General features: G+C 37.9%; 1 protein-coding gene across 5 annotated transcripts in view; it reads left to right on the top strand.

The window, feature by feature from the left end:
• The window catches only part of LOC124292641 (two pore potassium channel protein sup-9-like), a 1,036,556-nt gene that overhangs the window by 637,545 nt on the left and 371,146 nt on the right, over positions 1-27,865 (top strand). Inside the window, exons 5-9 of one of the 5 annotated variants that reach the window (XM_046729984.1) lie at positions 13,290-13,502; positions 13,686-14,006; positions 14,095-14,321; positions 16,246-16,354; positions 17,498-17,763. The exons of 3 other annotated variants lie outside the window; for them this stretch is intronic. The gene's annotated coding sequence lies outside the window, so the exon portion shown is untranslated. Of the gene's footprint in view, positions 1-2,604; positions 2,626-13,289; positions 13,503-13,685; positions 14,007-14,094; positions 14,322-16,245; positions 16,355-17,497; positions 17,764-27,865 lie in introns of those variants that run through there. One more of the 5 variants, XM_046729987.1, reaches the window with a different exon arrangement.

Genomic DNA, 27,865 nt, shown 5'->3' with positions numbered 1-27,865 from the left:
TATTTGATTTTGCATGATGCGAAAAAGTTTGAGATTCTATTCCATATACATTGATGCGCAAATTATTCAATCTCTCAAGCTTTTTCACATCATGTAGAGTGGCAGGGAATTTGATACCTGTACAGTCCAACTCGGAAATATATCGATGATAACGGCTAGTCCTATCGGCGTTGATCTTGACCGGGTGGAGGGCTGCTATGACGGACCAGAGAAGGCATCTTTCGTCCTCGTTCCTCACGTTCACCACAGCCTTCTTCCGTTGAATGTCTTGGGGCAGCTCGACGAATGTTGAAGCCCCCGCGGCGAGAGGCTGGTAGCGATTGATATTTACAGCGAGGTTAAGGATCTCAATCATACTCCAGCCGGAATCGCGTTGCTCGAAATCTTCCACCTTTGACTGCAGATCACCCCGTGCACGTATAAACCAACCATTTATATCGCTCGATGGGAGAAGAATCGTCACGTTGGAGGTGTTGAAACTCTTGACTTCGGCGGAGATCTCTTCATGCTTGGCATTTTCAAATTTGCACGATAATATGAGGTTAACCTTCACATTTCCCTCCTCGCGCAGTATCAGCTCCAACTTCTCGGTGACGACGCGCTGCACATCGTCCAGAAAGGCGTCCAAATTTTTATGACGGAGATTTGTGACAACCCCCGTTCTGATTCGGCTGGCAAAAGCGCTATCCACGTCGTCCCATTGTACACCCGCAGGAGTATCGATATTTCCACCCGTCACCACTGTGCGCTGCTGCAACTGCTTGATCTTCGTCACCCAAGATTGCAGGAGTGCGATCGTATGTTGGATCCGTATTTTCGCACCAACGGTTGTTCCTCGTTGCATGGAAATATCGCGCAGAACTTGGATATTCGCAATTCCAATATCAATCCAATGATTGATGACAGCGTCATTCTCTTCTCCGGGTGGTTGCTCTCTCAGCAAATTGTACGTCCCCTCCATCTGCTCCGCAAGTCCCATATACGCTTCGACTGCCATGACTTTGACGTTGATATAAGCTGAACTTTGTATAACTTTTTTGACTTGCACGTATCGTGTAAGACTGACGAGTCTGCGTCGGATGCGTCGAGCTTATATGTATATAGGCCGATAGATCGCAAGAATTTGGGAACGATGCGCACTGCGTTCTGCGCATATCGGAGGGTAAAATGACGTCAGAGATGCGGTGCGCACTGCGTTCTGCGCATCTCGGAGGGAAAAATGACGTCAGAGACGACTGGGTCCACCCTTTATCCGACCCGCCATCCCTAGATTTTTGGGTTTTATTGCCCCCCCGACTCTGCAGAGATGATGAAATTCATGTAAAAAATGACGCGAAAGACGGCTGGGGTCCGCAGTCCCCGCCCCCACCATCCCTAAATTTTTGCGGTTTATCTGCCAGTTTGAAGTCACACAGTTCCGCAGCTGCATCTTGCCTCAAAGCGTGTTGGAACAGGTTTTCACCCCCTCCCCCTCCCCCTCTCCACGAACCCGCCGCCGCCTAATGTAGTTTTTGAGTTTTATGAGTCGTTAAGCAGCATGGGCCATGTGGTGGGAAAAATCGGTCAACGAAAAGCGGGTGGCGAACAGTGTGTGGTGTGAGAAAAATCTTATCTTGCCCGCTCTTCACCGGATGGTATGTGTACACACAGTTTTGGGTTTTACGACTCTTTATAGCGAACAAGTCCGAGCCTGCACATCCCCCGCCATTCTCTATGATATGTATGTTCGGTTTCAAAATGAGCTACTATAACAAAGAAGCTGAGCCTTTGCTATCGAGACGTGAATTTATAAACCAAGCTCCCCTTATCGTCATCGATTGCTCCAAGCAGAACGAAACATTGAAAACTGGACCTGTGGACATTCGATTGGAATTTGACTGTAGCATTACGTTCCCGCCACACACTTCTGCCTACTGCATGATCTTGCATGATCGCATTGTTGAATATAATCCGATCAGTGGTACTGTTAAAAAATTGGTATAAGTGAATTTTGGAATAATGATATGTTTAATTAATATGGATATTGAAAATAATATGTATAATTTTACTCGTTAAAATTTAGAATAAGATAATTTAGAATAGAATCAGAAAACTGAATATAATTGATGTTGAATAAAAAAATTGTTAAAAGCATTTGAAACGTCGTTTTAAACCTTCCTTCAGGGGTCATTTCCTGGAATTTTTTCAATAGATCTAGCGGGTTTTACCCTATCCGATTTATGTGCGGCTTTTCTGCGCCAAACAAGTCTCGACAGTAATTATTTTGTGTGTGTGTGTGTGCGTGTGTGTGTGTGTCAAATCCTATGAAAATAGCCACCGAAAATGACCGGCGGGGGGGGGGGGGGGGTGAGAGAGAGCGCCGTGAGTCACGGGAGGGGGGGGGGGAGCTAGGGGTGAGCTAGGGGGGAGCTAGGGGGGAGCTAGGGGGGAGCGTCGCCATCTTTGAGTTAGAACCGGCATATATACACTACTAATGTGTGCGTATGTTTGTACGTGTGTGTTGTGTGCCTGCGTATGAATTTATAAGACGTAACGTTATCACGCGAAAATATTTGAAAATATGGAAGAAATTGATTTAGATGATAATGAAGAAAAATCCGAAAAACACACGTATGCGGTTAATTGGTAAGCTTATTCTTCACATTCATAAATAATATACATTTCAAATACGAACAACTAGATCTTTTATTAAGTGTTTTTATCATTTTTGATTGAATGACTTAATATACACATTTTATACTCGTATTTCTATAATATTTTATATTACTTATATTAACCCTTAGCGGCACATATTTTTCCTTACTTACTATCAACTTGGATTTTGTACTCGAGGGTTTTTGGGGTCACTGATTACGAATCCGCAGTCAAAATTTGAAAATTCAAGATGGCGGATTAAATATGGTGGACCAAAACGCAAAAAGTCGTTTGATGAGAGCGAAAGTTGGTACTCGGAGGTTTTCAGGGTCGCTGATTACAAATCCGCACGCAAAAGTTAGAAATTCAAGATGGCGGATCCAATATGTTGGACCAAAATGCAAAAAGTCGTTTGACAAGAGCGAAAGTTCGTACTCAGGGGTTTTCGAAGTCGATGATTGTGAATCCGCACTTGAAAGTTAGAAATTCAAGATGGCGTATTTAAGATGGCGGACCAAAACGCAGAAGTCGTTTAACGAGAGCGAAAGTAGGCACTTAGGGGTTTTCAGGGTCGCTAATTACGAATCTGCACTCAAAAATTAGAAATTCGAGATGGCGGATCCAATATGGCGGTCCAAAACGCAAAAAGTCGCATGACGAAAGCGAAAGTTGGCACTCGAGAGTTTTCAGAGTCGCCAATTACGAATCCGCACTCAAAAGTTAGAAATTCAACATGGCGGATCCAATATGACGGACCGAAAATGTAAAAAGTCGTTTGCCGGGAACGAAAGTCGGTACTCAGGGGTTTTTGCGATCACTTATTACGAATATACACTCAAAATTTGGAAATTTTTGAAGCAATATAAATAATCCGAATAATTACAGATATATGTTTGTTTCTCTTATCATTTTGGAAGATGCGTTCATTTACCCTCTTTTTCTATTCGATATATATCATAATTATCGTTCGTAAGGAGTAAAATCCAGTCGTGCGTTGGAGCTGACACACACTTTTTTTTGTGTATTTTTAGAGTTTCATAATACATTTTTTTTGTGGGGATATAGATAAAGGTACGGACGTAAATGTACTTGTCTTCAGTTTTTTACACCAATTTTGGTGTTTTTGGGGTTTACTTCACGACTTTTTGCGAAGTATTGCTATTTTTAATATTCAAAATCGCCGGAAATTCTAAAATAAAAATTCATACGTATTCTGAAAAATCAAAGAATTCATTTCATTTGCAATAAAAGAAATTACTAGAGATCCGTTGAACGAATTTTTGCTTCATCAATTTATTACTTGGATAATGGAACGGAATGAATAACAATTAAAAAAAAAAACCAAATTCGTTTGTATTAGAATGAGGCTTTGTTAAATTTTCCCTATTAAATCTTCATTCATATATTTCTTTTCACTACGAGCCTACGTACAAAATCCGGAGGCCCAAACATTTCATATTGATTCGTTATCGTATTGATATAATGTTTCATATAAATTATTATATCATATGACAACGAACGGATATGTTGAATTTGTATAGAATGTCCCATATATACACCTGATCCACCCAGTGTGTGTTGGAACGTTGGGGTTAGCCGCTCGTGGCCGACGGTGTGTGGTGTGCATGCGTCCGTGAGCCGAGCGTTTTGCCGTGTGGGTATGCCCGCGCAAGTACGTTCTAACTCACCTACGAGCACCGCACACACGCAAAAAAAAGAGAACGTGCGATCTGTATTATCCATCAGGATCATATTTATGATCATCATGTTGGTGTAGCCCTAAAAGAACTCCGCAGCATCGACGGTGTGCGGCTGACTTCAGTCTCGTTGCCGTATGTCATGACGATTTCCATGCGTAAATAATCATAATAATAAAAAGTGTGCAATGACGACGAAATTCTATAATAATGAAATGAAACGAAGTCGATCATGTTATAAAGCTATATCGGCGACATTCTTATAGCCACAGCCTTCGTTATTGTCTCAATCAAAAGAGAAAAAAAAAATAAAAAATATACACTGGTGAATTTTTTTCGAGACTCTATAATTCATTGGCTATGAGGAAAATAAATTTTTGTATATAGATATAGTCCTGTGTATAAGCAATTTTTGCGGAGTAAGAGTGTCGCGGGCTGTCGAGAAAATGTACTTGTCTCGAGGCACTACCGCGACTCTTGATGTACCATCAATAAAAAATCTCGTGACATCCTTCATTTCCTGTTCGACACATGGTTGATCGTACAACAGTACATGATCGTCTCCGTGACTATCAGTAATGACCGCAGACGTAAGGTGGCCATTCGTATATTCAAGCATATGGCTATAATTTGGCTCTTCTAAATCATTCTCAAATTGACAACAGCTCGATCGGCTTGGCGGATATGATTGCTCGCGGCATCGTTTCAAAAAACTTTTTACGGATTAGTAGGATACAGAAAGTGCTGCCTCTTTTTAGCTCAATGCATGAAAGGTAAATTCGTATTCAAATAACTTTTTACGGTAGAGTATTGCATATTCGTAATCGATCGTAAATCGACAAAACGAAAAGATGTCCTACCCGCTCGACGTTCGTAACGCGCTTATCATAGATATAACTATCTGTTTAGTGTACTACTGGTGTGATAAAATCTTCGGTATGGATTAAAAATACTATATCACATTAACGAAGTAGTGAGAAGAAATTATTTACTATTTGTAAGGTTTTGTACATTTACATGTACATCTCTATGTTGGGAAACTGCAGTATCTTCGGGTAAGCAATCGACAAACTTAGCGATTTGGTCTACATGGTGCACAAACAGTGTAGTCAGGACGACTACGTGGTCTAGTGAAGTAAGTCTCCGGCAAAGCATCTCTAGATACCAGGTTCGATTCCTGGCTCTGTCGTTAATTTTTTAACTCACCTGAAAATTTTCGATATTGCAATGTCTGTAAAACAGTTTTCCGTGATGATAAGCTAAAATTTCTAAAATATGTTCAGATATTGAGGGGTTGCAAAAGATTTTCTTGGCAGCTAAATAGCGTAGCACAGTTTTAATTAAATTCTCGTCTCATATTTATTTAGATATACTGAGGGATAGGCGAAGATGATATGAATTGAAAATTGCATCGATACTGATTGTTGTGAAATATTGTAAAACATTTTAAAGTTATGTTCAGATGCTTGGAATTTCAAGTAGGTTTCAAACACTAAACAACTCATGAACATTGAAATGCGTAGGCTTCGATGAAATATTTTACAGAAAACATATTCGTTATCTTGTTTTTAGATTCAATCTAATTTACAAAGTGGATTATCAATCTATTCTACAGGACATTGCCTTAAGAAATCAGTAACTTTAGAATATACTGCGATGGAAACAAATATTACTTAGGTAACAAGTATACAACTTACACAGCCGCTTTCATATCATATATTTTTATGACTGTAATCATCTTAGGATAAGGAGGCTTTCACCGCCTCTTTAAATTCGCCAGACGTCAATGCATTAAGAGTTCGGTGCACTTGCTAGCTATGAGAAATATCAGTCCTAGAGGGTTCATGATTTTTTGTGTAGCTTCATTTGAATTCTCGAAGGTCCCTCTATGATGGCAAAAAAAAAAAAGTCTATGACCATTTCACAACTTCTATCTTTTGACTCAATGAAGATATCATCAAACACATGCGTAATTTTTTAGATTATTTTAGAAGGTCCTGCGACCTCTCTTATTGTTGGAAAATATCTATGCCTTCCGCGCGACATTGACCCTGACTCCATACCGATACTGCTTGTAGTTGTAAACAAGGCATAGATATTTTCCGAGAATAAGAGCCGAAAAATTAGGGATTACGCGATCGCAATCGCTAGTAATGTCGAAAAAACGCGCTAGAAAAAGACTCGCGCATCCGAGACTCTGAGAGGGGACACTTTACAAGCTGGTTGCATTACTTTTTTTTTGTGGTTGTATCGCTGTTATGGCAAAATATATTATTTTATTTAATTTTTGTTGAATAGCGTGCTGTTGTCGAGTGTCTCTCTTTCTCTCCAAAAATAACCCCTCCTCTCTCCGCGGTACTAAGCGACCGAGTAACTTTCCGAGGTTTAGCGAATGTAAAGATTTTGAGGCGTGTTAACCATGTCAGGCGCCCAACAAAATCTTGCGATATTTTTTGCAAGGTTAAATTTGTTTCCAGCTTACATCACGGGCCACCAAATTATTGTGTACGCTGTAAGTTCTTGGTCACTTTTCCGGGTGGCTGCGGTGCAATAAAAATCCACGTCACAGTTCACGTATAAACCGAACATCAGGCTCCTTTTTTTCATTCGTTTTGAATAAGGGGAGAAACGCAACTTGAAACTGTAGACCAAGATTTTGTACGTGCCTTCTCCGTCATTCTGGAGGTAAGGGTAAATTTTATTTATTACGGTACGGCTGGCCGTATATTCTGATCTATTAACTCTGGAAAAATTGTTTCGAGAAGCATTTTGATTGCATTTTCAATTCACTGAACGCGGTTTTGAGAGAAAAAGTATTTACAATAAATTTAAAGATAGCACACAAAATGTTAAGTGGAATTTATTTTAACAAGAAACCTGAAATTAGCTGTGAAAACTGAATTCAAAAAAATGCACTCAAGATATTGAAAAAATATGAAAAATGTTGTTCGAAAATTTTTGCCGGAGTGATGAGGTGAGAAGAAGAAATTTCGAGCCAAAGTGTAATTAGAACAAAAAAGAGCAGATACCGAGATATGTATTTTTCTTCCTCACCATAAAAGAACGAATAGAAAACTGCGAGACGGAGGACCTTCCTATTAAAATTAAGAACTCATACTCGGAGAGAATGTTTTTGAGGTCTCTACCAACCAAGTTTTCGGAAAACCAAGTGAAAAAAAAAGTCGATTTTTTGGCCCACCCTAATGCATACATTACCTACAAAACAGCCACCTACAAAACTGTCATCAAATCAGATACTACTGCCAAGTATAATTTATTTAGAAGCTAATGATGATTTTGATATACTATAACTAATGATGACAAAAAAAAAAAAAATTGAAATCAAAATTGAAATTGAAAGAAAAAAAAAACAAAAATTTTGATAAAAAAAAAAATTGGAGTACGTGGTACTTGGTGGGCCCATGTTTATATTGCCATTACAACATTGATATAGCTCCCCACACAGCAAAATTCATCCCGGGAGCATCCTGATACAGTCCTATTCGTGTCTTGCCAAGATAAGACGTCTTATAGATATATATGGGATATACTAGCAAGACCTTGTTCTACCCGAGATTTATGTAGGACGTCTTGAGGATGTCCAGTCGTAACTGTAAGTAGATGATCGCAGCGCGCTCTCTTATAGATGTCTGTAGGAGGTACTAGTAAGACACTGTTCTACTCGATATTAATATAGGATGGCTTAAGGATGTCCTGCCGTAACCGTGATTAGACGATCACAGCGCGCTTGCTTATAGATGTTTGTGAGAGGTACTAGTAAAACACTATTCTAGTCGAAATTAATATAAGATGGCTTGAGGACGTCCTACGGTAACCGCGAGTAGACGATCACAGTGCACTCTCTTACAGATGTCTGAGGTACTAGTGGAATATCGTTCGACCCGAAATTGATACAATATGGCTTAAGGATATCCTGTCGTAACCATGAGTAGACGATCAAAGTTTGCTCTCCATGGGACGTCTCAAAAAAGTTAAATAAAGTTACGCTTGAATAATTTTTTACAAGAAACGAGGTTCTGTTTTCTTGTTTGTTTTCATTGCGGAAAAAAATTATCTTGTTTGAAGCAACCTTCGAAACATTTACAAAAATCAATGGTTTATCACTTTTGGAATAAGGTGATTTGATTTATTTTTCCGGGATCCGGCTGTTGTAGTCTTGCTGCCTATTCGTACGTGATTTGTGATACGAAGACAGCCTTTTGTCAACGTATAAGGCATCAAGAGGCGCGGCAGCTACTCAGGCAAGTAGCACGATCCCTATAGGCGCTTGCTCTTGTTGATCTTCGCTCCCCTCCACTACGAAGCTCGAATCAGTGCGAGGTGCGGGTCCGTGCCCGTTTTCTACGACGAACATTCGAAACTTGGGAAAAATTTGGGATTGTGTAAATTATCGTGTAATTTGTTATGTAACAGAGCTGTATTATATTGAGGTAAGTAATTGTGTAAATAATGCAATTTTACGGTCGATTTTCACGGTATGTATAAAATAACCTCAATCAAAAATGTGTCGTCATTTACTGTGTGGGCTTTGTGTTATTTGATCGCGGAATAGATTGATTTTTTTAAATCATTAATTATTTTTTCTTTTTATATTCGTATAATGCTTTTTTCCATTTGCCTATCTCATTATATAATCCTTATACAAAACTCTAGAGCCACGTGCATACATAACCTCAATCGGTGTCCGCGAAAAATTCTTTCTTGTCCGACGTTATGCGTACGCGTACGAAGTTCAATTATATTATTTAGATATAAAGTTCTCGTGATAGTACGGGTATATATAAAAATATATGTCCTCTTAACGTGTAGGCTTTGTATTATTTGATCACGACGGGATCAATTGATTATTTTAAACTGTTATTTTTTAAATAAATTTTTTTTTTTGTCTAGAAATAATATAAAAGAAACCCAAATGAATGAAAGGACTCCGTAGAAGCTGGAATATAAAAAAATATGTCGTCATTTGCTGTGTGGGCTTTGTATTATTTGATCACGGAAGAGATTAGTTTTTTTTATTAATATTTTTTTTTTGTTATAATCGTAGATATCAAGTTACCGTGACAATACGCATATATATATATATAAATCTGCCCTCTTTTTGTGTAGACTTTGTATTATTTCATCACGAGATTAATTGTTTAAAATATTTTTCATACTTTTTTTTTAATTCCATTATTTTTGTTTTTATAAAGATAATATATGAAGCGCGAATGAAAGAAAGGAATAAGGGAAAGGGACTAAAAAATACGAAAACCCGCACAAGTTCGAATATAAAGAAAATGCTACCTCATTTGTTGTAGACTTTGTATTATTTGATCGTGGAATTGAATTTTTGAATTTTTAAATTTCATTGTTTTTTAAAAATATTTTTTTCAGATTGTACTCGGTTATTCCCCTTATTACAGTCTTCTTTCGCTAGCTTCCTCATTCTATTCTTCCGTTTGCTTTTTTCGTATTGTATCATCCTTATACGATACTCTTGTGCCACGCGCATACCCGACATTAATCGGTGTCGGCGGCAAATTTTGTTTCGCCTGTTGGTATTCGTAAGTCGATAGCTTATTATATTACTCGATCAATCCAGCTTGATTTTATGCTCATACGAAACCACAATCGTAATCACGAAAAATTTTCCGATTAATTTTCATTCGCATGATGTTGAATGAGTAGTTTTCACATGTAAAGTTTTATGATTCATGTTTCTGAAAAAAAATCTCTCGAGGCTTTCGGGTAGCGGTTAGATAGAACAAAGTTTTACATTATAAAATAATGCATATATTCATTCTATTTTTTACGTTTTCAAGATAACTTCACTATTAATACGAACATTTATGGATATGTTAAAAACAATTTCTATTTTAAAAGCAATTTATAGGAAAAGTCAGTTTCTATCTAACTCGTTGATTTAATTTTTCCCCGCCCTATAAATCTATTTATAGTTGCGATCGGAATGTCAAGAAAGAGAATTAGCGTGAAAAAAATTATTTCCTTTTTTTTAGTAAGGCAAGATGTAAATGTTATGGAAGTTAACTTAATCGAAGTTGCACTGCGTTCTGCTCGTACACATGAAAATCTACGCAGCCCTAAGAAGCAATTTCTCTTCCGCAGATGAAGTCACGCAAAAGAAAAAGTGATTCTCAAATTTGTAGCCGGCAACGACGACGTCGAATTGCAACAATTATTCAGCAGTGGGAAATTCAATCTGAACCCGCTAGTGGATTAACCGAGTTGTCTCCGGCAAACACGATTATCGACACATTACCCTGTCCAAAAAAGATTGAACTAGCATACTCAAATGATTCGCGTGATTCTCGAACATCTTCTGAAAATAATTCTATCTCAATACAAGCTGTGAATAATTATTTTCAAATGGATAATCATCCGAGCAGTGACGAAAATCCGCATAACGATAGAAATATAACTTCCGTTGTTCAAGTTCCCGGAATGGAAACATTGGTAGACTCTTCGCAGATTGCCGATTATGTTAAGACGAAGTTAGGGGTATGGGCTGTTAACGAAAAAATATCGCATAACAGCTTAAGAAAATCACTCAACTTGTTAAAATTTGTCCCAAGCCTATCAACAGTTTTACCAAGCGATCCTCGTACTTTACTGCAGACTACGAAACGAACCGATATTCGGGAAGTTTTTCCGGGAGAGTACTACCATTTCGGACTTGCCTCAAGTATTCAGGACATTTGCAATAGAAGTGGAAATCTAAAAGTTGATGAAATAGCTATTGCTATAAATATTGATGGGGTCCCGTTATTCAAGTCTTCTACCGCGGCGCTTTGGCCCATTTTGGGAAATATTATACCGTACAAAGAAGTTTTTATGATTGGAGTGTACTACGGCCACAAGAAGCCTCAAGATGCGAATATTTATTCAAACGAATTCGTCGAAGAAGCCATTGAGTTGTCCACCGATGGCATTATGATTGGCGGAAAAAATTACAACTTCTCAATTCGTTTTATCGTTTGTGATGCTCCTGCAAAATCATTTATTTTGTGCGTGAAAAATTTTAACGGGTTTAATAGCTGTACTCAATGTCTGACGAAAGGAAAAACAAAAAAAATCGCAGGTGTTTCCCCAAATTAAATGCTAAACGGCGAACAGATAAAGATTTTTTGAACTATAGCGATCAGAAGTACCATGAAAGAAGAACGTGTCTCGACTCTATACCGGGATTGGGATTGGTATCTAATGTAAGTTTAGATTACATGCATTCAATTCTGCTGGGTGTTGTTAAAAAAATGTTAACGTTGTAGATTCATGGTGAAATCAACTACAGACTCGGTCGTTTACAAATTCTAAAAATATCGAAATGGCTTATAAATGATATGAGGCTATTTATTCCACAAGATTTTGGTCGAAGACCGCAGTCGTTGGAGTTCTTGAAGGAATGGAAAGCTACCTGGTTTCGACAATTTCTTTTATATACGGGGCCAATCGTTTTGAGAAAGATTTTGCCAAAAGATATGTACAATCACTTCATGACGCTCCATGTTTTGATAAGAATATTATGCGATGTGGAGCAGCATCAAAATAAGTTGAACTACGCAACACAACTCGCGAAACACCTTATTGATGTGAAACATCTATAGCCGCACGTAAAACAGATTTCTGGCGTGGCGACGCAAGCCGTGGCGACGCGTCGCCACGCTATATGATGGTAGTACGGTGTGGCGACGCGTCGCCGTGCGCAATCGACTGTGCATTGTATACTCCCGGAGTGTATACAGTGTTTTGTTTTTGTTTTTGTTTACTACAGTACACATAACCTGTGTTTTACTTGAAAACAAATTATTCTGAGAATAAAATGTCTGACAGTAATAATTTAGAGAGTGAAAGTGATCAGCCTCCTGCAAAAAAAGCAAAATCACCCGATGACACACTATCAAGTCATCAGTAAGTTAATTATATTTTTATATTTTAATTGATTATTAATTTTAATTAATTTTAATTTTTTTAAATTGATTATTAATTATAATTAATTTTAATTTTACAAAATAATGTCGATGTTTCACATCTGCCAGGCGTCCCGTGACGGCTCATTTTTTTAAGTCATTTGCTAAAATATACGGCGTCCATCACTTGACGCACAACGTGCATGGCATTACCCACCTCGTTGAAGATGCGAAGTTACACGCATCTATTAAGAAGTTTAGTGCCTTTAAATTCGGAAATTTTATGCAAACATTAAAACCTATGATACGCAAATCAGAAAAACCATTGCAACAAATCGCTCGGCGCTGCGGCGAAATTCAAAAAATGAAAACTGCATGTTCAAAGTACGCTCAAGACATGAACGAGAATTTGGTACCTGTTGGCACTTCTCTTCATGTAGAAGGCCCACTACCTGATAACTGCAGAAATCCACAGCATAAAGTCATTCAATCATCGAACTAATTTACTATTGGAACTAATGGGAATGCTGATAGTTGCTGTGTTCTGAAAAACGGTGATATGATTGACGTTCAGAATATAGCTTTCTGTCACGAAACTCGAAAATTTGTGATAATAGGAAAACAACTCACTACCAAGGAAGATTTTTTTACTATTCCATGCCCATCATCATTGCTAGGAATATATAAAGTGAAATATACACGCATTGAAAGATTGATCATACACCCACTCAGTGATATTACGAAAAAGTGTGTAAAGCTCCCACACAAATCAACATTCGTTGTTTTCCCATTTCTCCATGATAATAATTCAGTTTAATCAAGTGTATTGGGGTTTGTGTTATATCTTCTTTCGTCGCTATTATGTACTAAATATTTTGCATTAAAAACACTTGAGAACCAGAAGTCCATTGCATTAGTTAGTCGTTGGATAATGTTCGGATGTAGGTGAATTGGAATCATACAGTTAAGCAATGAGTACACATCGGCCATCTTGACATTCATCGGTAAAAATGAAATCTTAAATTTTCAGGTCTCTCAAAGATGGCATCTAATCGATATGCGGTTATTGAATTCAAAGATGGCGTTAGTCTTGCTACGGAAAAATGGATGACACCTCGGAAAACGTATTGTTACTGGCCTCTATATAGAAACGAATCGAGATTATTGAAGGCTGTTGAGAATCAAGAGGACGTTAGCGAAAACTGGCCTCAGCATGATATTATAAAAATATTGGCTTCGACAAGTACGTTCAACCAATTTTAAATTAAATTTCATGCTTGTATGCCAATGCATATGTAAAAAACGATTGTACAAACCAATATGTAGAAGTCATTATGATTGTACAAGTCACTAGTCATTATTATTATTATTATTATTTTTTTTTTCAAAACAATTAATTCCAAAATATACTCGTTATCTTTTTCAGAAACATTCAAGCGTGGACAAACTAAATGTACAGAGGCTTTGGTAATGTCTGATATTAATACTGATTTGGAGCGTGATAATATTGGATCAAAAAAATCGACTCAGTCGTCTGTTATCATTAGACCATTTCCACCGATTGACATCGAGGGTGCAGCATGCTTCTCCAGTGGTAATGAAGATTCGGATATCGAAACGATAAAAAAAAGAAGTGCACCGAAAACTAGCCTACGGTCAAATACAAAGGATCCAATTTCTTCTATAAACAAACCGTCCGTCATTGAGGGAACCGTACAATCGAATTTAACGCTTGAAAAGCTTAATGGTACGTAGCAAGTCAATTAAAAAAATCGTAAAGGTTTATAATAATAGTGTATTGCCCATTTTACGCTATATTCTCATCATTTTCATAGATTGGATTATAACAATCCTGACAGCACTGGCTAAGTTCGATATGAAAATAGATGCTCTAGCAGCCGAGGTTCGGAATATTGGACTAATATTGGCAGCGAAGACTACCGATGAAGAAATTGATAAAACCGAGAGTCAAATTCTGAAAGCTTTTCCTTTGAAGAAACAAGCCGATTTGGCGGAAGTCGAACAACGTCTATCGACTGACGCAAATTACAAGAATACTATGGTGAGAGTAACAATATTTGTTATATTGCCGTTAATTTTGTACATGTAATTTGAATGTGTTCTTTCTGGACATTTGCAGATATTTTTTTCTGCCAAAATATTCTGAAAATAAATATTTCAATCGGCAGTGCACTTAGTAAATTTCTATATAAAGTATTCCACGCCATATCAACCACATCCGAACCTTATTTTTCTATTTTTGGCTCAATATTTTTCCAGTTGTTATATCTATTGAAAGAACCTCTGTATTTTTTTCAGAATTTTTCGTCCATCCACTCATGAGTTGTGATTTTTTTGGCCATATTAACGATTTTTCAAACTAGTTTCACCCCGATTATGCTGTTCCTTCTATTTTTTTCGTAATTCAAATAGAAAAAAAATTCTATTTTAAAATAATTAATCATTTTTTTATTATCGCATTTGAAAAGTACGGTAAAAAACTGACTATTCAAAGGAAAAGGAAGTTTAATTTGGTCTATTTTTTGGCATGTTATAAACAAATGAAAAAAAATCACATCTCATGTGTGGATGGACAAAAAATTCTGAAAAAATACAGCGGTTCTTTCAATGGGTATAACAACTGAATAAATATTCAGCCAAAAATAGAATAATAAGGTTCGGAAGTGGCAGATTTGGCGTGGAATACCTCATATATATATGAGGTATACCATGCCAAATCACCGAGGTTTTAACGCGACCCCTTTTGATTTAGCTTCACATATGTTTTTGTACTAACTAAAAGAAGTGTTGATGATTTTCTTTATATGCTCATAATTTGGGCATTAATGGCTCAAATTTGATTCTGTTTTTGTTGAAATGTTGGTTTTTTTTCAAATAAAAAAAAAAAAAAAAAATACTAAAACATTATAAGAAGTGTTGTTGACCTCAATTCTTACATTTTTGTGCTTTGCGATTTTAAAGTGTTTTTTAAAGTGTTTTTTAAAGTGTTATAGTCTTTTTTTTAAGTTATATGTAAAAGAACACGTAATTCTACGTATTGTGTGTAAGTTTCCTTACGATATTCCATCTCGTTATAGTTTTTTTTTTATTTCGAATGTTTCAAAAAAAATTTTTTTTTTTGAAGCCCATAGCATTTAATAATGCATCAAAAAAACATTTTTTTAGAATAAAATCATTGAAAAAAAATTTTTTCGATGAATTACCATATGCCATGGGATGTTAAATAATATATGTATATATATATTTTTGAAACATTCGTAATTAAAAAAAAAAAACTAGAACGAGACAGATCACCATAACAAAACTCACACGCAATACGTATAATTAGGTGTTCTCGAACATATAAATTTTTCAAAAAGAATAAAAAATAACTAACACTTCAAACAACAATCGTAAAGTACAAAAATGCAAAAATTGAGGTCAACGACAGTTCTTACATTTTTTTAGTATTTTTTTCTGAAAATTTGAAAAGAAACCCAACATGTCAATACAAAAAAAATCAAATTTGAGCCATTATTGCCCAAATTACAAGTATTTGAAGAAAAAATATTGTAACTTTTGAACCGCTTCGGAAAAAGTTCTGAACAAAATCATGAACACTCGTTTGAGTTACCTAGTATGAAAACATATGCGAAGATTGGCTAAATCAAAAGAGGTCACGTTAAAAACTTGGTGATTGGGCATGGGATAACTTCAGATTAAGGATTTGGCTATTTTCGTGCAAAGCGATGGCAAAACCACCGTAGCGAAATTAATGCACGAAATTATGAGCCACGCACTGGCTGCAAATTACAGCTTCCACGGAGCCCATAAGAAAAAAGCTTTTGAAAAATTGAAAATCTGCGATGTTGTATCAAGTAAATTCAATTCATATCAAAATATTATTGTGATTCTATTCGTAAACTATTACGATGTACTTTCTATGGCAATGTAGATTATAGATTAAATGAATTTAATCTACATAGGTGTCATCCGCTGCCGTTTCACTAAACCTCTTGTTGTAAACAAGGAAATTAGTGACCCCATTAAATCATGACTGCGTCATGCCCCTCCGCGCTTGGCACGAGAAGAAAAGTGAGTTTCATTCCGCATATTTTTCTAAATAAATCATGATATCACGGATTTTTACGCGAAGTATAGAAAGTTTTTTCAGTGTACTCTATACACATTACATAATTGCTGCATTCGAATTATTTTATTGCAATTTAATTATGGTATTTAAAAATATATGTAAGACATTCTTCGTCAACCGAGCTACGATTTTTTTTTTATACTCTCAGATAATTTATATAATTGGGCAAATTCTAATACTGCTTAAAAGTACTCTGTGAATTTTTTCAGATTTTTGAGCCTTAAATTTAGGATATCTGTATTTTTTTGTTTTCTCTATGGCTAGAAAAAAATGAGTCGGACAGTTCAGCAACGTGTTGAGAACCTATAAAAAAATCCACACGTGGCACTGCTAAACTGGCTAAGGGAAAACATGTATTTAAAAAAAGTTTTTAACGTAGCGTATTGTGAGAACGGAAAATATTGTAAGCGATGCTTTTTTTCATTGATTTTTCCTTTTTCCAGTATATAAATAATGCAAAAAAGTATCGCTTATAATATGCTTCGTTCTTACAATGTAATACGTTAAAAACGTTTTTCAAATATATATATTTTTTTGGTCAAGTCCGCAGTACCGCGTTATAGATTTGTTCGTAAGTCCTCAACACGTTGCTGAATACCCTCTACAATTAGCAGCTGAATTGAAGGTGTCCGATAATTGGATGACAAAAAATTAGTTTCGATATTTTTCGCTAAAAAGAACCTTTGCAGTGCAATTCAATGCGATACAAATATAAGATATATTGCATCAAATAATTCATGAAAAAATTTTGTTCTCATGTTTTTATTTTTGAACTGATTCTTTTCCTGCCATAGAAAAAACAAAAACATACAGATCTCCTAAATTTGAGGCTCAAAAAATCTGAAAAAATTCACAGAGTACTTTCAAGTAGTACTAAAATTTGCCCAATTATAAAAACTATCTGCGAGAGGGTTCAAAAACGTGGCTCAGTTAACGAAGAATTTCTCATATCTATATGAGGTATTTGATTTGGAATGCCTCATATACATATATGTGTGTGTGTGTGTATAGAAAAGCCACATTGGACTCATTATTACCATACTACGGAATCCTCTCAATGGTTTTTGCACACAAATATTTTTCAGAAAAACTAAGACAACGAACGCTGTAAATAATCTGGAAACCGTGACCAATCATGATGAAGGTCCTAACAACAACAGGATCAACCACGAAAGAAAACAACAAGTTAATCAAAATATTGTTGGCAATGAAGTGGTTGAAAATTCCGTGGCTGTCGAAGACTGGACTGATAAGAACGTGGCAAATAATAACGAGGACGAAATAGTCGATGCCAATATATAAGCGAATCCTAAGAATTTCTCCTCAACCACACCTACATAGTAGAATGAGTGTGAGTAGAAAAGATAGACTGGTTCGACAATTATATAGTCTATCATGATAGATATAGCGTATCATGATAGACTATATAATTGTCGAATTAATGGAATTATAACGTAATTTATAGAGCTGCAGCTCTATAAAAGACCGTATTACGTTAAAATATTGTGATTTTTTTTAACAAGTGTGCTATCAGCATAAGATTTGTTTTTTATTTCTCAACAGTAATGTTCGACTGTTAAACCTTTTTTTCATAATTTGATTTGTTGGGTTTTCTTCCTATGTGAGTGTATTCATACGTTTATAAAATTGCAATAGTAAAATACTGCTGCAATATTTCCTTCCAAAGACATCAATTCCACTGAGAAATCTAAGGTGTAGAGTCATAATTCTTAGCACGTGTTCATTAATTTGTAGGATTTATTGTGACCGCACAAACAAAATTATTTTATTTTTTTTCATTATTTTTTACCTCTCTAACAAATAAGCTATCAGCATAAAGATTTATTTTTTGTTTCGCAACGGTAGTATTATTCGCCTATTGAAGCTTTTTTTGAATTTCATTTGTTGGGTTTTCTTCCTATGTAAGTTTGAGTATTATTAAGTTTAGAAGATTGCGATGGTAAAATTTTGCTCCGATATTTTGTTCCAAAGACGGCAATATCGTTTTCAGTTTATTGCGACAGCACAAACAAAATTGTTTTATTTTTTCCATGAGTTTTTTTTTTATTCAAGAAACGTATGTATAAATTCATTCTAAATGGGATGGTTTAGCGAAGCGGTTATGTATACTCATCATACTATCTATAAGTATATAATATACATATCTAATATTATAAGTTGACATTAAGTACGAATCCTGTCGGGCAAAGACCGAGAATGTAATTGTTCCTATGTATGTGCAATATACGAATTATATGTTTTTCAATAATATACTTGTGTGTACTTCATCAATTATGAAATCCAATGTCGTTTGTTTAGGAGGGTCTCGTGCGTATATTTCTCACCTTTATATTGCTTTGATTGTGTATCTCATCGGTATACAAGTTGAGTCCACCCGAGCATTATCCGTATTTCTCGTCGGCTAGTATTGTGCGTTATTCAATTTTGAATAACTGGACTTCAGATTGAGTACACATATACGCAATTCCGAGGAGTCTATATAAAATTTTTTTATACAGATTAGGTGAATACTTGTGACAGTATACCGCTGAAATACGTACATATGAGAACCCCCCTTTTTCGTTCTATTCCATGGGTCCTATTGACGTCTTAACACAATTTGATTAACTTCACATCGATGGCTTAATCCAGTTTGGATAGTATCCCGCGAGCATCTTTATGCAGCTCGGGTAATATTCCAGAGACGTCTTAATACAGTCTAGATTAAGTCCTATGGACGTCTCTATACAGTCTGGATATCTGTTCCGTAAGCGTCTTTTTGTAGTCTGAATGATGTTCCATAGACGTCTTTATACAGTCTGAATCCAGTCCCATGGCCGTCTCTATCCAGTCTAAATATTTATCCTGTAAGCGTCTTTTTACAGTATCAATGATATTCCATGGACGTCTCTATCCAGTCTGAACATCGTGTCAATATCAACTTTATATAGTCTTGACACTATCTTAGGGACATCTTAATGCAGTCTCGATAATGTCTTATCGATATCTCCACTCTACTGTGTTAGCAGTCCAAGAGACGTCCTGGGGATATGGCTTATAAGCAAACCTTTGGATGTCGTAATGACGTCAGTGAGACTGTCCCATTCCGGTAAGCGTAGCGGACATTTAGAGGCGTATGGGAGTCTCATGGGACTCAATTGTCGAGATGTCCGAAAGTCGTACTTTGGACGTATTTTTGCTATGTGGGACCAATCGCCAGTAGCAGATGCGACGCGTACAATTTTTTCCTCAAGCCGCTTCTTCGCCGAGTGTCATAAAGAAAGTGCCTGTTAACTGGTGAATCACCGATGATGCGACACGTCATCTGGTGTGTGGTCGAAATGTAACCTGGGAAAATTATGTACCGAGAGAATTTTCTCAAAAGACTTTTCTGCCAATCGCCAATAGTAGGTGCAACGCGCGCCATTTTTTCGTCAAACTGCTTTTTCGTCGAGTGTCATGAACAAGGTGTCTGTTAACTGGTGAATCACTGATGAGGTGACACATCATGTGATGTATGGTCAAAATGCAACGTGGAAAAAATATATGTCCAGAAAATTTCCTCGAAAATTACGTACATTGCTCGTACGATGAGGCTTTATCGGAGTTTCACCGTAGACGCGGTACCGATTGTATAGATTGGTTCATGCAACAGCTTAAAGACTTGGCAATTCTTGAATACTACTACTTGTAGAGTCACGCATGGAAATATAATTCCGATAGAGGGGCTTACCTAAGTGCAAGGTGATCGTCATATGTGTGCAAAATATTGTTATATTTGTAAAAAGCCGTTTACCCTAGGGAATAAAAAGTGTCACGGTTAGTGTCACTTCCCAGGCAAAGAACGAGGTTCTGTTCATAAAGGGTGAAATTTGAATTCCAAAAAGTAGCCAATAATTCCAATAATGTTTCACAATTCGACCGGTTACGATGCAAACTTTTGATTAAATTTCTCGCTTTAACTTTCCCGGGTGAAGTTGCACTGCTGCCCGTAAATAAGGAGCAATAAATATCCTTCACGAAGCGAGTCGATGGAACGACGATGAGCTTGAGATTTATTGATTTGTTTCGATTTATGGCTAGTAGTATTGATAAACTATCGTCGTATTTAGATGATGGTGACAAACATATAACATGTAAATTTTACGATAATCTCGCACACTTTATTTTAATGACCCGCAAAGGTGTTTTTCCCTACGAATACGTCGATTGTTGGGAGAAACTTTACAAAACGCAATTGCCTGCAGAGAAACATTTTCAGTCACACTCCACCAATTCAAACATTACAGACGCCGATTATGAGCACGCTCAAAGTGTTCGGGGGAAATTCAATTTTGAGTTATTGGGGGCGTATTCTGATTTATATTTGAAGATTGGTGTTTTTTACTTTCAGATATTTTTCAAAATTTTGGGGCTAGCTGTTACAAAACATATGATTTAGATCCACTGCACTACTTTACTGAACCGGGGCAAATTTTGACGCGATGGTTAAGCATACTTAAGTAAATATTCTAATTTCAAACGATATTGAAATGTTATTATTTATCGAAAGAAGAGTTAAGTGCGGCTTAGCGCAATGCTCTAATCGTCACGCCCTGGTTAATAACAGATTCATGGGCAAAGATTTCGATCTAAGTAACACAGAATCATATCTCATGTATTTTGATGTTAATAATCCATATGGATCGGCTCGTTCGAGTGGGAGCATGATCTCATCAATATAATAACCTATCTAGAAAATCAATATGTTTCTTCGTGCAGATTGATTTAGACTATTTGGTAGAGATTCATGAGGATAACAAAAATTTGCCTCTTCTTCTAGAGCTTTTCACACCTCTAGGTGGTAAAAACGCTGAACCCACCACCATTCTTCATCCCAAAACGAAATATATGTTACATTACAGAAATTTGAAGCAATGCTTGGGTTTAGGTTCGAAATTAATAACAGTGTATAGAATTTCAAAGTTTGCACAATCTCAACCGTCACAAATGTGCCAAATTATTCACAAAATAGGAGGGGAGAGGTGATGCGAGAACGCTTATTGTTACGGCAAACTTTCACGGATATGGTTATTGTCGAAATGAATTGTGTCAGAGTTTGCTTTAATAGGCTGATATACACTAGCGCAGCAATTCTAGACTCATCGAAAATTTTCGTGTACGTTTTTCATTACGATTACATAAAGCCTAATTTTCCCGACACAAAGGCCAAATTGATTCCAATCCAATGCTATATATATATACACTGACTCAGTTAACCGCTTTCATACCCATTCATTATATTACGCGTCTCGTTCTCGATGATTTTACTTGTAGTAACGTCAGTTGCGGCAAATTTCACAGTTTTCAGAGTTTTTTTTTTTTTTTTTGTGTGTGTGTGTGGTCACCCCTGACTACCCTCATATCGTTTTGTTGTGCGACACGAACAACGAGTAAGAGTACAAAGAATCCAAATTATAAACAAATTAACAAGAATCCCGAGGACGCAAATATGCCGAAAGAAAAGAAAAGAAAAAGGTCGAGGTCGAGATCTAATGAAAGGAGGAGGAGTGAGGATACGAGGTTTCGAAATATGCAAGCGCAATTGGATAACCTCACTAGCCTTGTTGTCGAGTTGACGCGGAGCATGGCAACGCGTGAACCCACGCTGCCAAAACAAAAATATGACCAAGATTCCCTCCCAGGTAAGAATTATACAGGTTCTTCACCCCCACCCCTCCCCCGTTGCTTGCTATCTCTTTTTTCTTTCGAACATCGGCATGGAGAAAATTTTCTCAGTAAGACCGAACAAACCTCGACAAGTTCCACACGAACTTTAGAGGTTTAGGTAGCACATCTCGATTAATTCCACACGAATTTCCGAGAAAATGACGGTAAAAAATTGCGTAATCTTCAACAAGAGGATATATCGCCCTGTCAGCGTCAATGAGACAATGACGAACCAATAGGTTATCTCTACCGCCCCCTCCCTTTTTTTTCTCAACAGATAAACAGAAGGACGGGGAGAATGAAGATATGACGGAAAGTGCCACCGAAACTCCCAAAGAGCAAAACCTCTCGCCAGAAACCAACAAGGTATCAGAGGAAGGGGAGATCGATGAGCTCGAGATTCGCGAACGAGCTGCAAGGAAAGAAAATTTTCTGGACTTGCTGGGCGAAGACCCAACAGCCTCAAAAGAAATCAAGATTGCGTTCGACGCAGACTTACAGACAAGATGGAAAAAATGGATGGAAGATGGGTGTCCAGAGGAAACCAAGAGAAAGACTCTTGAAAAATATCCGAGAAAAGCAGAACTGCACACGGAGGCTCCAATGATAAATCCAGAAATCGTTACCACGATGACGGATATAGGGAAAAAACGTGACCAACATTTCGAGTACATGCAAAACTGTGTAGGCTCGGGTATTTCTGCCATTGGGGGAGCGATCTCCATGATTCTTAACCCACCGGAAGACGGGGTTGACGAGCAATTGCTCCTCGAGTACCTCTGTGATGCAGGAAAGCTATTCACCGACGTGCATCACCAGCAAACGGTGGCGAGAAAGTCCTTTATCACGCCAATGCTAAACAAGTCAATGAAACCGATAATCGACGCAGCAAAATCGGATGTATGGCTGTATGGCGAAAAATTCGCTGAGCGGTTAAAGGAGGCAAAAACCGTTGAAAGAGCGTGCGCCGATCTCGAATCGGCGGAAAAACCATCGGACAAGAATAAAACAAGGACCCAGGGAAACTGGAAGCACCCACCTGCGAACTATCGTCAGGTGGGGGGAACTCAAAAACGACCATCAATGAAGTTCAAGCAGAAACCGTACACGGGAAGACCGCAGCCCCGACCGTCGTCACGAACATCGTCACAAACGAGGAGGAAATAAAATCGGTAAGGATCAAAGCGGGCCGTCTAAAACTCTTCACCAAAAAATGGGAAGATATCACGACAGATAAATTTACCCTGCAATGCGTTACAGGATACAGAATCCCCTTTACGTTTCACCCGACTCAAACAATTCCTCCCAAAGAACCGCCTAGGTCAGCATATGAGGAGAAGCTCTTAAAAAGTAGCATAGATGAATTACTCTATATTGAGGCAATAGAAGAGTGCAGAAGTTGCGAAGAGCAGTTTCTTTCGTCGTATTTCCTCGTACCCAAGCCGGACGGGTCAAACAGATTCATAATTAATCTGAAAAATCTAAACAAGTTTATAGAAGCGCCCCATTTCAAAATGGAGGACATCCGAACTGCACAAAACTTACTATCGAAGCATGATTTTATGGCAAAAATAGATTTGAAGGACGCGTACTATCAAATACCTCTTTATGAACCGCACAGAAAATTCCTAAGATTTTCGTTCCAAGGAAAATTGTTTCAATTTAAATGTCTCCCATTTGGTCTGAATACGAGCCCATTTACGTTCACAAAGATTATGAGATCGATTTTCAGTCAACTAAGAAATCAAGGCATACTTTCTGTCATATATATTGACGATATTCTACTGATTAATCAGTCATATGAAAATTGTATGAAAGACATTGAAAAAACAAAGACTTGTTTAGAGCGGCTCGGTTTTATTATTAACGAGAAAAAAAGTACACTAGTTCCAACCCAGCGCTGCGGATTTCTTGGTTTGATTATTGACTCAGTAGAATATAGACTGGAATTACCACAGGAAAAGAAAGAAAAAATTTGCAAAATGCTCAAACCTTTTATGGAAAAGACTACACACAAAATTCGCGAATTAGCAAGTCTCCTCGGTACACTCAACGCCGCAACCCCGGCAGTAGCGTATAGTTTAACGTATTGTAAAAGACTAGAGAGAAAAAAAATTCTTAGCCCTGATAGCAAGCGATATTGATTACGAAGGGAAAGTAATAATTAACGAAAGAGTTCGGGAAGATTTAGTGTGGTGGAAAACGAATGTTAGCAAGGGCTTTAGTAAGATCAGAACGAAAAAATTCGCCCTAGAGATTAGCTCAGACGCCTCGCTGACGGGTTGGGGTGCCCACAGTGAGAACAGAAGTACGCACGGTTTTTGGGAAAAAAGTCATGAAAAATATAGTATAAACTACCTCGAGCTTCTGGCAGCGAGCTATGCATTGCAATGTTTTGCTTCAAATCTGTCGGACTGTGAAATTCTGCTCCGTATCGATAACACGACCGCTGTATCTTATATCAATAGAGCGGGGGGGATACAATTACCCCACCTGAGCGAGCTAGCTAGGAATATTTGGGAATGGTGTGAGTCGAGACAAATTTGGGTGTTTGCATCATACATACCGTCGGGAGAAAACGTAGAGGCAGACAGAGCCTCAAGAATTAAAAATATAGACACAGAGTGGGAGATTTCGAATAAATTCTTCTCAAAAATAAAATCAAAATTCGGGCCCTTCTCGATCGATTTGTTTGCATCAAACGCGAACAAAAAATGTGAAAGATTCTGCTCTAGATTCCCACAGCCGAACACAGAAACAGTCGACGCATTTACCATTCCCTGGAGTGACAAAGAAGGACTCTATGCCTTCCCTCCTTTCTCTCTTGTCTTAAAAACCCTACGAAAAATCATCATAGAAAAAGCCGAATGCACCATAATTGTACCACACTGGCCATCTCAAGCGTGGTATCCGCTATTCGTAGAATTACAAGTCTCGGACTCATTAATCCTTCCCCCTAAAATCGGAATGCTGTTATCTCCTTGCAGAAAGAAGACTCATCCTCTAGCTGCGAGGCTGTCGCTGGAGGCAGCGAACATATCCGTAAAGCTTTTCAGAAAAGAGGACTAGATGCCCGGGCTGTGGAGGTTATGATGAGCTCGATAGCTTCTTCAACAATGAAACAATATCAAAGCTCTCTACGGCGATGGAGAGAATTTAGTAAAAATAACGGAGTCGACATGTACCAGGCGGGCAGTATACAAGTAATACAATTTCTTACGAAAAGATATCACGAAGGAGCGGGTTATGGGACACTGTGTTCCGACAGATCGGCGATTGCATTAATTTCATCACACGAAATCGGCAAAAGTGAACTGATCTCTCGTTTTCTCCGAGGAGTTTATAGGAAGAAACCCGCAAAGCCTCGCTACGACACTACATGGGATGTAGCACCAGTCCTCAACTACATCGAGAAAATGCCGGCAATGCAAAATCTTTCGCTCAAGGAAAACACAGAAAAAATCGCAACCTTGCTGGCTTTGGTTACGGCGCATAGGCTACAAACATTAGCCTTAATAAAAACAGAAAATATAGTAATAAGCACAGCGGGAATCACTATTAAGATTCCCGATATCATAAAAACATCAAGGCCAGGCAAAAGTCAACCAGAATTTTTCCTCCCCCTTTTTCAAAGACAGGCCGAAACTATGTGCAGCCACCGCAATTATAGAGTATTTAGAGCATACAAGGGACTTGAGAGGAGCGCTCAACAAGAACCTGTTAATCGCCATAAAAAAGCCTCACTACGATGTATCGGCACAGACCATCGGACACTGGATCAAAAATTTACTAAAAAGGGCCGGCGTGAATACAGAACAATTCACAGCCTACAGTACACGACACGCGGCCGTTTCAGCGGCTCTACGTAAGGGCGTGGATGTAGGAACAATCAGAAGAACGGCAGGATGGTCGGAACGCTCGCAAGTTTTCGCGAGATTCTACAATAAGCCAATTCAAACTGAAACAAATCACTTTGTATCGACCATCTTACAAAAATAAAAAATAAGGAATAGCTATCACGACAGCGCTAAATGTCTACAAGTAAAATCATCGAGAACGAGACGCGTAATATAATTAATCGATCAAACGAGCCCGCCGAAGGCGGGCGAAGTTCGATCGCAATTATATAAAGCGTCTCGTTCGAAGATGATCCTCCCACCTTACCCCGCAAGAGACACCAAAATTCTCATATACCCCAGATCATCGTCATGAGAGCTATACCTTAAAAACTTTTTTATTTCATCTCTAAAACATATGAGGGTAGTCAGGGGTGACCACACACACACAAAAAAAAAAAAAACTCTGAAAACTGTGAAATTTGCCGCAACTGACGTTACTACAAGTAAAATCATCTTCGAACGAGACGCTTCATATAATTGCGATCGAACTTCGCCCGCCTTCGGCGGGCTCGTTTGATCGATTAATTATAGCAATGAATTCACACTGCGATCGCACAGTAAAAAGGTTATTTGTGTCAATACATTGTATTGCAATCGCCAAATGTCTGCTTCATAGTTCACAGATTATCAGCAAACGCAGTTGAACCGCATCTGACCTCCATAAATGCAGCGATTTTGTCGCAAGCATCCTAAGCACTAGCACTAGCACAAAGCAATTCAGAATTCCTACCAAAAAAATCCTAAGCAGTACAAGATTTGAACATACCCGCACCACTCCAACATACCTGGCACGTTTGAACCGTGACGTGGGTTTTTATTGTCCTTCGGCCACTTGGAGAAATCACCGAGAAATTACCGCGTACACAATAATTTGGCAGCCCGCGATGTATGCTGGAAAAATTATTAGATCTTACAAAAGATATTGCAATATTCTGTTGGGCGCCTGGCATGATTAACACGCTTCGAAATCGTTAATTCGGTAGACCTCGGGAATCAACTCGGTAGCTCAGTACCGTGGAGAGGGGAGAGGTAATTTTTGGAGAGAGAGAGAGAGACACTCGACAACAACATGCTATTTAACAAAAATAAAATGAAATAATATATTTTACGACAACGATGATACAAAAACAAAAAAAACAAATAATTCCAAATTCACTCCTCGCGAGCTCGAAATGAACAAAATAAAATTATAAACAGAATTGAGAAAAACCAACTATATAAGAAACCTTAAGCCTACTTGCGCTTGTCGCATTCTCAATAATAAGCAATAGGACAAAAAAAAACTAAAAACAAAATCCTGTTCGACGCGCTAACCGCGATCCTCCTCAATTCCACTACAGTGCTAATCGCAACTCTAATTATTAGCTGTCATTACACTCTTCTTAATGTTAATCTGATGACGCTTATCGCGACGCATCCGAACTCGATCCGTATTCGCAATTACCCAAAGTTAACAAATCGCTCCGCTAAACCGAGCGCTTACCGCTTCGCAACCACAACAAAAAGCTTCCTACTCCTGTCTCCGCCATGATGCACTCCAAATAATTTTCTTTTCCTTTACAAAACTCAAACGCAACTATCACGAGCTATCGCCAGGACTCAAGTCAAGAGCTTCGCTGATCAGACCTGAAATTCGCAAATGCTTCGAACATAGGCTCTATCAGTCGCGAAAAATTCTCCCGATCCAATTGATTTTCGTCTCACGAAATTCTTATAGCCTAACTCATCGCTATCGTTGACTTCCGCTGTCGCGGAGCGCTGGTTGGCTGTAACGACTTCGCGAGGTTCCATAACGTCAGATTAGGGAGAAGAGGCTACGGTTCGCCGGCCAACAACGGGAGTCTC

The sequence above is a fragment of the Neodiprion lecontei genome, chromosome 1 (genome assembly GCF_021901455.1).
Source record: "Neodiprion lecontei isolate iyNeoLeco1 chromosome 1, iyNeoLeco1.1, whole genome shotgun sequence".
Lineage (NCBI taxonomy): Eukaryota > Metazoa > Arthropoda > Insecta > Hymenoptera > Diprionidae > Neodiprion > Neodiprion lecontei.
Note: the sequence above shows the minus strand (reverse complement) of the source record. Positions and strands in the feature narration are given on the sequence as shown.